Raw genomic sequence first — 15,460 nt, forward strand, 5'->3', positions numbered from 1 at the left:
CTGCATTGCAAGGCAGATTCTTACCACTGGACCACCAGGGAAGTCCCTGGTACTAAGTCTTAACATTCAAAATAACTTTGCATTTTATGAGGCTAAATAGGCTTAAGTCTTTATACACACACACACACACACATACCCTAAAAGAATAAATTGTTAAGGACATGGAGGAGACTTTGGGAACTCGCCATGACAGATTTTGGGTGGTTGGTCAAATGTAAGGACTGAGCAACTAACTCACACTGTTATGGTTCACTTCTGAAAGGCTGAGAATTCAAATAGGAAGAGTCAGTCTTTGTCTTGCATGCCAAAGCTGCTGGGATTTGTGCAACAAAGCACAGGAAAGAGAGGCAAGAGCGAACTTTCAGAGCTGGGAGAATTCAGGGAAGTCTTCCTAGAGGAAGTGACATTTAGCTACATATCCCCAGGATTCTCAGATAAATGGAAGGCATGGGTGAGAAGAGGGGTCATTCAGTGCAACACAGATCTCCCGGCTTCCTGGACTCTGGCACTGAGCCTACAATTGCTGATTTCACTTAACTTTGAGCAAGTGATGAACAACAAAGCATGCTTTCTCAGTAACCTACATCAGTGCACAGCCCTTGTGTTGACTTCCAATGGCATCATTATTATTCCATGACAATATTAGAGCTTTAAGTGATCATTTAACACTTGCCGTAGTTTTTACAGCTGACTAATTTTATTAGTCTAGGTGATTGCCTTCACCTGTTTCAACAGTCAAGTGGACTTTTTGGTTTACTAAATGAACTCAATTCTGAGCAGTTTTAACAATGCACCTATTTTAAAAAGCAAACAGAAAAATTTGGGCTGTGCCTTCTGTACCATAGACACTATTGTGGACATGTATTTCAGAATGTAGTCATGAACACCTTAATTGTGCGATTTTTTTTCTCTTCTGTTTTGGCTCATTGTAGTGGATCTGGGTGGTGGGTCACTGTTGTCATCTTGTTCTTCTCTACACTGGGTCACAGCCTCGGTCATTATTTAATTCATAATTTATCAGTGTTTATTTCTTCTTTCAAACTGAAGTTTTGATTTACAATGTTGTGCTACTTTCAGGTGTGGAGCAAAGTGATTCAGGTTTTTCAGATTCTTTTCCGTTGGGTTTTTACAAGAGTTTGGATATAGTTCCCTGTGCTGTATAGTAAGTCCTTGTTGTTTATTTATATATACAGAGTATATATCTATTCATCCCAAACTTCTAATTTATCCCTCCCCCTCCTCTCCCCTTTGGAAACCATGACTTTGTTTACTAGGTTTGTTTGCTTATCAGAGTATTTTTGGTTGGAAACTTTTCTCTCACCCACAACATCTTGGATGTCTTAATGACTAATTCATTTTTCACCATCCATGGACTCTTCAGAAACCAAAAATTATATTTAACTGATTTTAGCTAGAGTCTGTTGACACAGATGATTTCAAAGTGATTTATGCTTTAATTCCTTAATCCTCAGTATTCATATGAGATTAATGATAAATGGAATGATAATGGTGAAATTTATGAGGCTAATGGGTATTAAAAATTTTTAAATATGTGTAAGAAAATAAGTATCTTTGAGCTAAAACTTATGTTGGAGATATTTGAATCCCCTTGTGTGTGTTTTGTTTTTTGTGGGGATTAATGCTAAGAATTACCAAAAAAAAGAATCACATTTTATTACCAAGGTGTAAAAGTGCTGTCAAATTATTACACTGATGGTCCTAACTCAAAGCTTCAAAGAGGTTTCTAAGCTGAGTGTCGATACTAAGATACTGAGCACACGCTCAGGCACTGTGGCTTGTTGTTGTTTAGTCACTGAGTTGTGTCTGACCCTTTGCAACCCCACGGACTGGAGCCCACCAGGGTCCTCTGTCCATAGGATTTCCCAGGCAAGAATGCTGGAGTGGGTTGCTATTTCCTTCTCCAGGGGATCTTTCCCACCCAGGGTTGGAACCTGCATCTCTTATGTCTCCCGCATTGTCAGGCAGATTCTTTATCACTGAGCCATTCTTAACTAGGAAGCCCCAGTCCTGGAGAAGGAAATGGCAACCTACTGCAATATTCTTGCTCGTCAGAGGAACTACAGTCCATGGGGTTGTAAAAGAGTCAGACATGACTAAATAAAATAACAGGCACAGTGTTAGAAACTTCTATAATATACTTCAGGGAGCAGTGGTTCCCATCTTCCCTTCATTAAGTTGTGCTAAGGTAGACTGACAGAAAGGGGCCAGGCTCAAAGCCACAGATTTTGGAAATATTGGGGAAAAATAGCACTACGGTTAAAATTGTGTGCAGAAAGTTTAAATTCACTGCTGTAGCTAGAATGCCAATACTTTGGCCACCTGAGGTGAAGAACTGACTCATTAGAAAAGACCCTGATGTTGGGAAAGATTGAAGGCAGGAGGAGAAGGGGATGACAGAGGATGAGATGGTTGGATGGCATCACTGACTCAAAGGACATGAGTTTGAGCAAGCTCTGGGAGTTGGTGATGGACAGGGAAGCCTGGCGTGCTGCAGTCCATGGGGTCACAAAGAGTCAGACACAACTGAGTGACTGAACTGAACTGATCTTTAAAAGACATTCCCATCAATAACTTGGTTTGGTTGATTTTGGATTTTTCCCTTTTAGTTTCTAAGGCTGGTAAAAATATAATTGACTACCGAGAGAAACAAGTTCTAATTATCATTCTATTTCTGTGTCATAATTAGTTTTTATTAATTTTTCTCTTCAAATCTGGGCTGCTGTGTGCAATAATGAGCATGTCTTAGTACATGTGGGTTTTCATTTTATATTTTTAATAATACAGTTATAGTGTTGGGGGAAAAAAGACTCCCCAGTAAAGCTGAAAGATTGCAAAGCTACTTTGGTCCTTCCAACCTTCCTTTTTCTCGGTTCTTGAACTGTATTTCATGATCATCAGTATTTCAACATTGAAGTTAAAGAGAAAGTGATTACATATTTACTCTTACCCCCAAAATCATTGTTTATACTTAAAATATCTTTACCCTGGAAGATTAGCTCTTCTTTCTAAAGTGTTGTCCCTTTTCTCTTGCCTCTAATGTAACCAAGAAATATTGTTGTTTATTTGCTAAGTCTCTTTGAAAACCCATGGACTGTAGCCCACCAGGCTTCTCTGTCCATAGGATTTCCCAGGGAAGAATACTGAGTGGGTTGCCATTTCCTTCTCCTGACGATCTTCCCAACCCAAGGATGGAACCCATGTCTCTTGGATTGCAGGCAGATTCTTTACTGCTGAGACACCAGGGAAGCCGTAACCAAGAATGAATCACTCTAATTGGAAAAATGTAAACAAGCCCCTAAGTACTAGACCAGGCATTCAAGGAGATATCATTTATCTCTAATATGTTTTTTAAAAGTGGTATTTGCTGTTCCAAACAGTCTTGTTATCAGGGCATTACTCAAGTCTGGTCACTCATTATCAGTTTTTCAACATCAGCCTTAAACAGATGGGACCACACGTCCTACCCCAAAGGCAGGCTCATTCTGGTCTAGTTCATCATCAAAACCCAGCTCAAACACAGCTGTCAAGGGCATTTATTCCCCAAATGCTGGTAAACTGGAAATATCAGATTTAGTGAGATTTGAAGATCACGCACTAAGTGTATTGTGTTCAGTAACCACACAGACACACACAACAGGAGAGTGTTGGGGCTGTTTCACTGGTTTCAGGAGTGAAGCCAACGAAGTTAGACATTAACTAGAGAGCATTCCACTATGGTTGCCTTAAAGCCGAAAGCTTTAAAGCTAAAGGTTTGACTTTGCCAAGGAAAGAAAGTGATATAGGCAGACAAATAAACTGTGTAGGCGTCTCAGTCCCCTGATCCAGTCTCTCTCTCTCTCTCTCTCTCTCTCTGGCTTCTTTGTTTTGATTTTTTTGACCGCATTGCATGCCATGTGGGATCTTAGTTCCCCCAACCAGAGCTGAAACCTGGGTCCCCTGCATTGAAAGCACAGAGTCTTAGCCACTGGACCACCATGGAAGTCCCAGAGACAATCTCTCCTTTATCTCTCTGTGGGGCATTCAGCCCTGCCCCGGAGAGGTTCACCATCTAGTGTGGGCAAGACCAACACAGAAAGAGATGACTGCCTGACATGGACTGAAATGAGAAGGCATTTTTCCTTTCCTAGAAAGTGTAGCCCAGGAGCCAGAAAGAAAGCCTTTCCCTTCTCTCCCGGAGACTGACCTCCAAGGCATGTGACTTAGTTGATAGTCATAACTAGAAGCAGCAGTCTGGGACAGAAATTATACATGAACATACCTCTCACCCACTCAACTGTGCTAAAACGAGAATACTATTGCAAGAATTAAGATGGGGATTGAGTATGTATGTGCTCACGTTGCTTAATTTACTCTTATCTTTCTAACACCTGGCATATAGGAAATTTCTTATTTTCATTTTTATGGCAGCCGAAGAAGGAAAGAAAAATTGTTTTAGAAGCACTTTTAGAAGGGTATACGACAAATTATTTCCTGAGGCATAATATTCAAACTGGCAGTTGGGCTGATGCAATGCTGAATTCTGAACTAATTTCTCTTTTAGGGTCCCATTTATAGACTGAATTAGGCTTATAGGTGGATAGTGGCAGGAAGTACAGCTTGAAATTTGCAGTCAAGTTAAGTAGCAGTGGGCAGGTGAGTTATTTAGAATACTCTAGGGAAGATCCCCTTGAGAAGGGAATGGCAACCCATTCCAGTATTCTTGCCTGGGAAATCTGATGGATAGAGGAGCCTGGTGGTCTACAGTCCATGGGGTTGCAAAAGAATTGGACATAATTTAGCAACTAAGCAAAAACCATATATATTATTATCATAAATGCTTCTGCCAATTCAAGAAGTGGCTAACAATTGGCCTCCTCCAGGAAGCTCTGCTCACTAATGTTTCCACTCCTGGTCCACGTGCACATGATCATGTTCTGGTTCTTTGTGTTTCCCTCTTTCCACTCTGCCCTGGGCTCTTGCTTTCCATGAGTTTACTTAGGACTGTGATACTATACTAGATCAGAACTTGAAAATTAGGTCAACTTCCATTTCTTTGATTGATTCAGTAGCACAAAGCATTGTGTGCTAATTAATTCTCATTTTAAAGAATCTTACTTTTTAATTTTTAAATTATTTATTTATTTATTTGGCTGTGCCAGCCTTAGTTGTGGCATATGGGGTCTAGTTTCCTGACCAGGGATTGAACCTGGGCCCCCCAGCATTGGGAGCATGGGGTGTTAGCCACTGGACCACCAGGGAAGTCCCTTAAAAAATCCTAATTTTTCAAAAGATTTAGGATATGAGCTTATGGTTGCTGGGGGGGAAAGGGATAGTTAGGGACTTTGAGAAGGTCATGTACACACTGCTATATTCAAAATGGATAACCAACAAAAAGCTACTGTATGGCACATGGCACTCTGCTCAATGTTATGTGCCAGCCTGGGTGGGAGGGGGAGTTTGGGGAAAATGGATTGTGTGTATATGCATGGCTGTGTCCTTCCACTGCTCACCTGACACTATCACAGCGTTGTTAATTGACTCACCCTGATACAAAATAAAAAGTTTAAAGTTTGAAAAGCAAGTAAACAAAAATTCTTATATTACCATTTTTCTGAGAAAATTGCTTTTTTAAAAAAATAAGAATAATTTAAATTCCCTAATTTTCAGTAACAGACAATGGCACTATCCTAAATGATGAAATATTGTCGTCTCTCGGACCCAGGACCAAAGCTTTGAATAAAGCCAATTGTAATTTCCAACCCAGTATGAGCTGCATAGAGAGAACCAGAGGACGTTTAACTTACAGTAAGGAGAAGACGTTGGCTTGGTGATTCAGTGAAATAGCATCAAAAAATTAAGTGTTTCAGAGAATAACGTCTGTCAGTTCCTGGATTTGACAAACTAGTTGGCAAAAATTCAAATGAGTTAGTTACAGAGTTGTTGCTGTTCAGTCGCTACATCGTGTCAGACTCTCTGAGGTCCCTTGGATTGCAGCACGCCAAGCTCTTCTGTCCCTCACTGTTCCCCAGAGTTTGCTCAGATTCATGTCCATCGAGTCGGTGATGTCATCCAACCATCTCATCCTCTGCTGCCTCCTTCTCCTCCTGCCCTCGATCTTTCCCAGCATCAGGGTCTTTTCTGATGAATCAGCTCTTCACATCAGGTGGGCAAAGTAACTGGAGCTTTGGCTTCAACATCAGTCCTTCCAGTGAATATTCAGGGTTGATTTCCTTTAGGATTAACCACTGGACCACCGTGAAAATTCAAGAATTACAGGCGTTTTTAACTCTATGAGTGTGCACATTACTAAGTTTACAATTTAAGTTTGAATGGTACTTTTTTAGTGTCATTGTTAAACAAATAAATGCACTCATTTTATTAAAGAATATTTATGAATATTCTTTATGAATAATGGATAATATTAATCTTTAATAACTCACATGGTAGGTTACTAATATCGAGCCGTTAGTGAAATGTGAAATTAAAAACACTTTCGTCATAGACATTGTACTTCTCTGAGAGCCTTTCACCGTCCACTAGTTGGCCCTTCATGACTGGCTGGTTGCCCTCCCCAGTTCTACTTTGAGAAATCCTGCTCTGGGTAATGTTATCATTTCTCCTCTCATCCTGGTCAACCAGAATGTGGTGGTTATAAACCACTATAAAGAACCATGTTCTTCTTACTGTTTCTGTGGAGTCCTTTCTCTGGTATCATTTTTCTGTATCATTGTTCTGTGCCAGTTTATTGGTGTAATTTCAAACTGGCTTACTAACCCCATGGCTTGGGTAAAGAAGCAGGCAATGTTTTCAAGATCCCCTCTTTTCTATTTTAAGAATAAGAATCTAAATACTTTGGACTCTTAATATGTATCACAGCCTGCAGTACACAGGCTTGATGTTCTGTGTACTTTATCTCATTTAATCCTCATAGTAATACTACAAGACCAACATTTATGCTCCTGATATTAAAGGAGAGTGAACTGAAGCTGAAATTGGTTAAAATAACTTGGTCATTGTCATGTAACCAACAGGAGATGGAGTTAGAGAAGGAACCTAGGTTTATCTGACTCTAAAACCCAGTCACTCTGTATAGACCTTACCTCCTGCTAAAGAGGTAAACTTGATGACCACTAGTTCAATATGAGAGTGGTGAGGTTATTACCAGGAAGAGGTAACCCAAGAAAGAGAAGTGGGTGGAGGCAAAATGGAAGAAAGAGAGCTAATAACTTTAGTTTAAAGCATGATGAGTTTGGGGTGATGAATAAGCACCCAAATAAGAAGTTACTCTGGAATATTACTTCTCTACAACAATTTTCAAATAACGTATCTCAAGACAATAGCAACATTCATTGACAGTTACTATCAAGAGATGTTGCATAACTTCGTGTTAAGATCCTAAGGGGGGAGTATGTATATCAAGAAGGGTTTTCTTTTCTTGTCAGACAGACTTAATTTGCAATTAACTACAAAGAATATCTGCCCACTCCCTCCCTCTTTGCTTTCCTGCTGGCAGCTCTTTCTACCTTGGCTTCTTCTACTTACATCTGAGATATTTACTGCTATGTTAACTCACCCAGGCTTTGAAGGTTTTATTCAAATCTAGGAATGATGCAGAACTGATTAGATGGGTGATTCTCATCTGAAAAGAACCAAGGGAGTCAGAAGAGAGATTCAGTTCACGCTGTAAGAAAATAAGCCAGCTGGAGAATTCTCAGATTAAATCTAATTCAACAATATTGAGAAAAAAAACCCAATGGGGACATAATTCATCAGGAAGGCTTAGACTAGGATGTTTTGCTATGCCAAATGAATTCAAGGTACACTGCCACTTTGAAAACAAACAGTTGTTGCCAAGGCTCATGCATAATCACATGGAGGAAGGCTGATTTTGTACAGGTTGTGGAAAACCTTTCCTTTTATTCACACCTTTAGGATGAGTTCATCAAGGTAAATGGATGAAGATTCTTTTTGTGATGAGAGAGTTTTATGAGAGGATGGGTTCACTCTTTAGTTTTAAAGGTAAAGACTCATCATGGGGAAAGAAAGCAGGTGAAGCCAGCTTTGGCAATAGGGAAACAAATACAAATCACTTTATCCACCTGACCATAAACTATAACATGAAGTCTCGTTATTACCTGGCATGTGGTTATAGTACAATTATCTCGGACTTGAGGGTTAGGAAAACCTGGCTTCAACCCTGTGTTTGCCACATAGTAGCTTTGGGACCCTGAGCAGTTTAATGAAAGCACTCTCATCATAAAAGGGGTATAAATCCACTTGTGTGTGTTGGGGAGGGGGGCGGGGGGCAGGCAATGATGGATGTTATTGTGAGAAGAACATGAAACAAACTTAGTAGAGCATCTGGACCACGTCGGATCCATTTCATCCCAGGATCTAAAATCTATGCTTTGGCAAAGTCTGATTAAAGTTTAAACACCTTTTCCTTTCTGATTCCATACATTTTCCTAGTATCAAAATAGGATGTTGTCACCATGGATCTCCAGGTCAAACTTATGAACTCGGAGATGAGTCAACTTTTGGGGGCTCTCTAAAGTGTTGCCGAGAAGCCAATTTTGACTCCATGTTGGAACTGTTCCTTTGACTTGTTTTTCATTGCTTTTATCTTACAGTCACACATAATGGCTTGCTTAAAAGGAACCTTCCCCTCTGACTGTTACACTGAAGTCCTTTGGTTCAGAACCCTGTCCACCTGTGGATGATAGAAAGGAAGAAATGGACACATCTGCATGAGGCTTGCCATTCTAGGAGATGTTTGCAAAATTAATGGCCTTCTTACTTTGCTTCCTCACCTTCCTCCATCTTGATCTATAAAAGAAACCGGCATCCAGACCCCATAAGGTGGTTATTTTGAGACGCTAACCTACCATCTTCTCTGTCAACTGGCTTTCTGAATAAAGTCATTTTCCTTGCCTCACCACCTCATCTCTTGGATTCTTTGGTCTGTCCTGTGGCGAGCAGAGTGAGCTTGGGCTCGGTAACTAAAGGTACTGATCGTGTCTTCTCACATTACTTGGTATGGCTAAGGGTGTCATTTGGGGAATAGCTTACAAGCCATAGGTAACTTGAGCTCAGCGTGGCTGCTCTTCTAACAAGACTTTGAAGAGAGGGGCCAAAGAGAAGTAATTAAAGAGTCAATCTAAAATAGCAAGTGAAGTTACTGAAACAAAGGACACAGTTGGGGCTCAAAATAAGATTCTTCTAGTCGCTCCCAGAAACACTTGTGGAGTTTTGAAAATTTACCCGTGTCTGGATTGGCTGTACTGTGCTTAGTCACAGAGTTCTGTCTGACTCTTTGAGACTCTTTGGATTGTAGCCTGCCAGGCTCCTCTGTCCAAGGGATTTCCCAGGCAAGGATAGTGGCGTGGATTGTCATTTCCTTCTCCAGGGAATCTTCCCGACCCAGGGATTGAACTCGAGTCTTCTGTGTCTCCTGCATTGCAGGTGGGTTCTTTACCTGCAGAGTCATTAGGGAAGGACTTCCTAAACCTACTGAATTGGAATGAAAGTTGGGGCAATGTTGGGGATAGGAACATGCAATTTTTTTAGTGCCTCTCTACCTCTGCCTTATGGGGAGTATGTTTGTTTCATTACTCATTTCCAACAACTAATTTGAGCTTTGTTGATTCTTTAAATGATGTTTTGCTTTTCTTTAAATTTTGAAATAAATTTGACATAGAAGATTTGCAAAAACAGGACAACGTGAGTAGACATAAATAGCAAAACTGTTGGATTATAGACCAAAAATATTTCTCTCAATAAGAACTCATGGATATTTATTTTATTCTTTATTCCATGATGCGAAAGTGTTGGGTCTTCCCAGCTGGTGCTAGTGGAAGAAAATCTTCCTGCAATGAAGGAGATGTGAGTTTGATTCCTGGGTCAGAAAGATTCCCTGGAGAAGGAAATGGCAACCCAGTTCAGTAGTTTTGTCTGGAAAATCCCATGGACAGAGGAGTCTGGCGGGCTACAGTCCATGGGGTCACAAAGAGTTGGACACGACTGAACAATTGAGCATACATGAAAGTATTGCTATTTATTTGTTGCTCAAGTTATTCTAATTTGGCCACTGGGAGCCCTTTCAGTTTTGGTTCCTATGACTTTTGCAAAGATCCCATCTTTTAAAATTTTTCTTTATGCCCCCTCCCTTCTTTCCTTCCCTTTTTCTTCTCTCCCGCTCTCCTTCTTTCCTTCCTTCTTTCTTCTTGCCACAAATTTTGATATGTTTATTTTCATTTGACTTCAGTTCTAAGTAATGGTTGATTTTCCTGAGGCTTACTTTTGGACCCATGGATTATTTAGAACTAAGTTATGTCCAACCATTTTGAGATTTTCCAGATATTCTGTTACTGATTTTCAATTTAATTCCATTCAGATCTGAGAGTATATTTTGTGTGATTTCTGGTTTTTAAATTTTTTTTTTTGAATTTGTGGTGGTTTGTTTCAAGGCCCAGAATGAGACTGTGAGGTTTGAACTTTGTTTTTGCTTTGGTAACTATCAGTATACAAAGTGCTCTAAGGTATAGTTTTTGTTTGGGGTGAGGGTCTAGCTGCTGAATTCTGAGTTTAGGTCGTCCCTTGGTACATCAGGGAACATTGCTGGAATGTTCTAGTTCCTCTCTTTCCTCCCATCAGTGTTCTGCTGCTATTTACTATTCCTAGCTTGTTAGCCTGGAGCTGGGGTGTTGGTTGCTGTTGTTTTGATTAATGTTTTGCTTTAGGCATGCATTGTTTATCCAGGTCTTGGGGTTGTGGACTTCTTCCCCTTCCCTGTAGTTGTAATTCCAGCTTCTCTCTGGGCTTAGAGTTTGCCTCTGCTCCTTTCTCCCAGTTGCCTGGTTTCCAAAGGCGTCCTGGGGACAGCATACTTTCTGCCTCGCCTGCACTTCTGCTCTTTCTCCTCTTCTCTGCACCACAGTGAATGCTTCTTAGGGCTCTTTCTGATCTTTTCTGTGAATAGTCAATGGGGTTTGCAGAGAATCACTTTTCAAGTGTGCCAAGACTCATTTTCTGCAGCCCTTAGCACTTTCGCTCTCTGACTGATCCACACTTCAGTCAGTTCAGTTCAGTCACTCAGTTGGGTCCCACTCTTTGCAACCCCATGGACTGCAGCACACCAGGCTTCCCTGTCCTTCACCACTCCCGGAGCTTGCTCAAACTCATGTCTATTGAGTCGGTGATGCCTTCCAACTAATTCATCTTCTGTCGTCCCCTTCTTTTCCTGCCTTCAATCTTTCCCAGCATCAGTCTTTTCCATTGAGTTAGTTCTTTGCATCAGGTGGCCAAAATATTGGAGCTTCAGCTTCAGCATCAGTCCTGATGACTATTCAGGACTGATTTCCTTTAGGATTGATTGGTTTGATCTCCTTGCTGTCCAAGGGATTCTCAAGAGTCTTCTCCAGCACCACAGTTCAAAAGCATCAATTCTTCGACGCTCAGCTTTCTTTATAGTCCAACTCTCACATCCATACATGACTACTGGAAAAACCATAGCTTTGACTAGATGGACCTTTGTTGGCAAAGTAATGTCTCTGCTTTTTAATATGTTGTCTAGGTTTGTCATAGCCTTTCTTCCAAGGAGCAAACATCTTTTAATTTCATGGCTGCAGTCACCATCTGCAGTGATTTTGGAGCCCCAAAAAATAAAGCCTGTCACTGTTTCCGTTGTTTCCCCTTCTATTTGCCATGAGGTGATGGATCAGGATGCCACGACCTTAGTTTTTTTTAATGTTGAGTTTTAAGCCAACTTTTTCACTCTCCTCTTTCACTTTCATTAAGAGGCCCTTTAGTTCTTTTCCACCTTCTGCCATAATGGTGGTGTCATCTGCTTATCTGAGGTTATTGATATTTCTCCCTGCAATCTTGATTACAACTTGTGCTTCATCCAGCCCAGTGTTTTGCATGATATACTCTTCATATAAGTTAAATAAGCAGGGTGACAATATACAGCCTTGACGTACTTCTTTCCTGATTTGGAACCAGCCTGTCGTTCCATGCCTGGTTCTAACTGTTGCTTCTTGACTTGCATGAAGATTTCTCAGGGGGCAGGTCAGGTGGTCTGGTATTCCCATCTCTTTCAGAATTTTCCACAATTTGTTGTCTGATCCACACAGTCAAAGGCTTAAGTGTAGTCAATGAAGCAGAAAAGTGAAACTGAAAGTGTTAGTCATTCAGTCCTGTCCTACTATTTTGCAATCCCATGGACTCAGCTCACCAGGCTTCTCTGTCCATGGAATTTTCCAGGCAAGGATACTGGAGTGAGCTGCCATTTCCTTCTCCAAGGGATCTTCCCAACCCAGAGATCAAATCCAGGTTTCTTACATTATGGCGGGCTGTTTACTGCCCAAGCCACCAAGGAAGCAGAAATAGATGTTTTTCTGGAATTCTCTTGCTTTCTCTCTTGAGAGTCCACCCTTGGCTCTCACCAATTCTTCATCTGTTCTAGCCTGACACTAGGGCTCCCTAGTAGCTCAGAGGTAAAGAATCCACCTGCCAATGCAGGAGACCTGGACTGGATCCCTGGGTCAGGAAGATCCCCTGGAGAGGGAAATGGCAACCCCCTCCAGTACTCTTGCCTGGAGAATCCCATGGACAGAGGAGTCTGGCGAGTTCTTTACTACTATGCCACCAATATTTGCCATCCTCATGACTCAACATAGTTATTTAAAAGGTATTTTCTAGATTCATTTTTGTTCTTTACCTCAATAGTGTAATCCATTTACTTTTGTGAATATTCATACATTTACATTTTTCCTATTATTCTAATTTCTCATACATTTACATTTATTTCCTGTTATTCTACATTTTTGTTTCTTTTCTTCTCTGCGGTTTACCCCTTCTCTTGTATTTGCCTTCTTTAAGGAAACATTTTTTATTGGAGTATAGTTGCTTTACACTGCTGTCAGTTTCTGCTGTAAGCAAAATAATCAGCCCTACATACACATATATTCCCTTTTGCTTGGTTTTCCTTCCCATTTATATCACCACAGAACACTGAGTTGAGTTTTCTGGGCTGTACAGTAGGTTCTCATTAGTTGTCTATTTGATACACAATAGAACATATATATATATCCCAAACCCAATATCCCAATTTATACCCCCTCACTTTTCCCCTTGGTGTCCATACTGTTGCTCTCTACATCTGTGTCTCTATTCTTGCTTTGCAAATAGGATCATCTGTACCATTTTTCTAGGTTCCACATATATATGTTAAAAATCAACACCTGTTGGGAAATTATATGCTTTATGTCTATTTGCTTGCTATTCTAGCTATTTTTAACATGCATTCAATCTGTTATGCTATCACATTATGAAGCCTCTGGCAAACTCAATTGTGCACTCAGGGAAAATAAGAGTGAAAAGGCAATAGCACCACAGTATTATTATGAAAGTGGTTTTGGTCTGTTTACCTCTCTTATCTAGTCTCAGGGACCCCCAGGGGCACCTAGAACATACTTTGGGAACCTGAAGTTTCAGAAACTTGCATTTATTTTGTAAGTGCTATATGTTGCTCTGGGGCTTCCCGAGATGGCTCAGCAGGTGAAGAATCCACCTGCGACACAGGAGAGGCAGGTTTAACCCCTGGGTTGGGAAGATCCCTTGGAGGAGGGCATGGCAAACCACTCCAGTATTCTTGCCAAGAAAATCCCATGGACAAAGGAGCTTGGTGGACTATGATCCATGGAGTGGCAAAGAGTCAGACACAACTGAAGTGACAGCATACATATAGATTATTCTGCTGGACATGTCTGGTTGAGACCTATCATGGAATCCTGAGCAGCTTCAAAGCATTAGGTTTTTAAAAACAGAGGCCTGATGTGGGGCACAAAGGGCTCACTTTTTCTGCTTCATTATTTCTCTTTGGGTTGACATTTTTGTGATCTTCTCTCTTTAATGTCATCCTCTTTTCCTTTCAGACTTTAAAAACTACTTTGCTAGACCCTTTATAAATTTTCAGTTTGGGATTAAAGCTAATGTGTATGAAAAGAGAAAAAGCAGGTAAAAATTCTGATCACTTAACAGAGACAACAGTCTCAGACTGAGTCATGCTGGTAAGAATGAGCCTGCCTGTGTTCTGGTTTCAACATGATGATTTGTGTACATAAAGATTTAGCTTCGTACTACACATTGGTGATGAATGAATTTCTGACTTTTGTCAGTGGAAGTCCATTTGTTTGACTTAAAGAATAATTCTTTAATTGCTGAAGCCAAGTTTAAGTCACAAAAGGTCTCTGAAGTCACTTTATCTTTTAAAAATATGGGCAAATGGTATCTGAAAACATCAGTCTATTGGATATTTATGTACAAGGCAAGCTGTTGGCTGAGATTTTTACATGAAGTCGTCTTTTAAACAAACATATACCCTAGCTAAAGCACATGGTTTTCTCACAAGAAGTCTTACTATTCAGAATTACTGTGTGTGATTATCTCTAAAATACGATAAAGCCTTGATTTTTATGGTTGATTAACTAGGTTATTGCAAATCACGTCAACTTGGAGTTTGGCATACCTCCCAGAAAGCAAACTTCACAGGCTAAACTCAGAGTTCCTTTTTCCATAACAAAGATCTGAATCCATAACATCCCTTGAGGTTTCTTGCATCCAGCACAGACATTTCCCAGGGTTTCATATGGTTTTCTGGAAAGCTCTTAACCCAACAAGTGGTTCCATATGGAGCCATCTGAGCTAATGAAGGTTCATTTCCTGTGAATCCATCTTACTCTGGGTATTCTCTTCAAGTCATTCTTTCAGCCATCACCAGTCCCTTCTGCTTCTGCCCCAGCCTGTGTTTTGCTGAGGGAAGCCACAGTCACACCAGTGACCTGAGGAAATATGCTACTTATTTTTTTAGCAATCAAGTTAGTAGGGCATGTTATTTTATCTTTGGGGATATATTAGGTGACTGTGGTAGCTTTGTAACAGAGTCTGCACAGAGTAAGTAGCACTTAGGTCTTCAGTAGATGTCATGATAGGAAGATCAAGAATGTCCTTAGAAAGTGTGGTTTTAGACAGTGGAAGACTCAGTGAAATCATGATCCTTTAAATTTGAAAGCCCAGTAGTCATATACAGATGTGACAGTTGGATCATAAAGAAGGCTGAGCTCTGAAGAATGGATGCCTTAAAATTGTAATGCTGGAGAAGACTCTTGAGAGTCCATTGAACAGCAAGGAGATCATACCAGTCAATCCTAAAGGAAATAAACTCTGACTATTCATTGAAAGAACTAATGCTGAAGCTGAAGCTCCAGTACTTTGACCACTTGACACGAAGAGCTGACTCATCAGAAAATATCCTGATACTGGGAAAGATTGAAGGCAGGAGGAAAAGTGGGCACCAGAGGATGAAATGGTTGAATGACATCACAGACTCAACAGACATGAGTTTGAGCAAGCTCCGGGAGATAGTGAAGGACAGGGAAGCCTGAGTGCTATAGTCCATGGG

Source organism: Muntiacus reevesi, chromosome 12 (assembly GCF_963930625.1).
Source record: "Muntiacus reevesi chromosome 12, mMunRee1.1, whole genome shotgun sequence".
Classification (NCBI taxonomy): domain Eukaryota; kingdom Metazoa; phylum Chordata; class Mammalia; order Artiodactyla; family Cervidae; genus Muntiacus; species Muntiacus reevesi.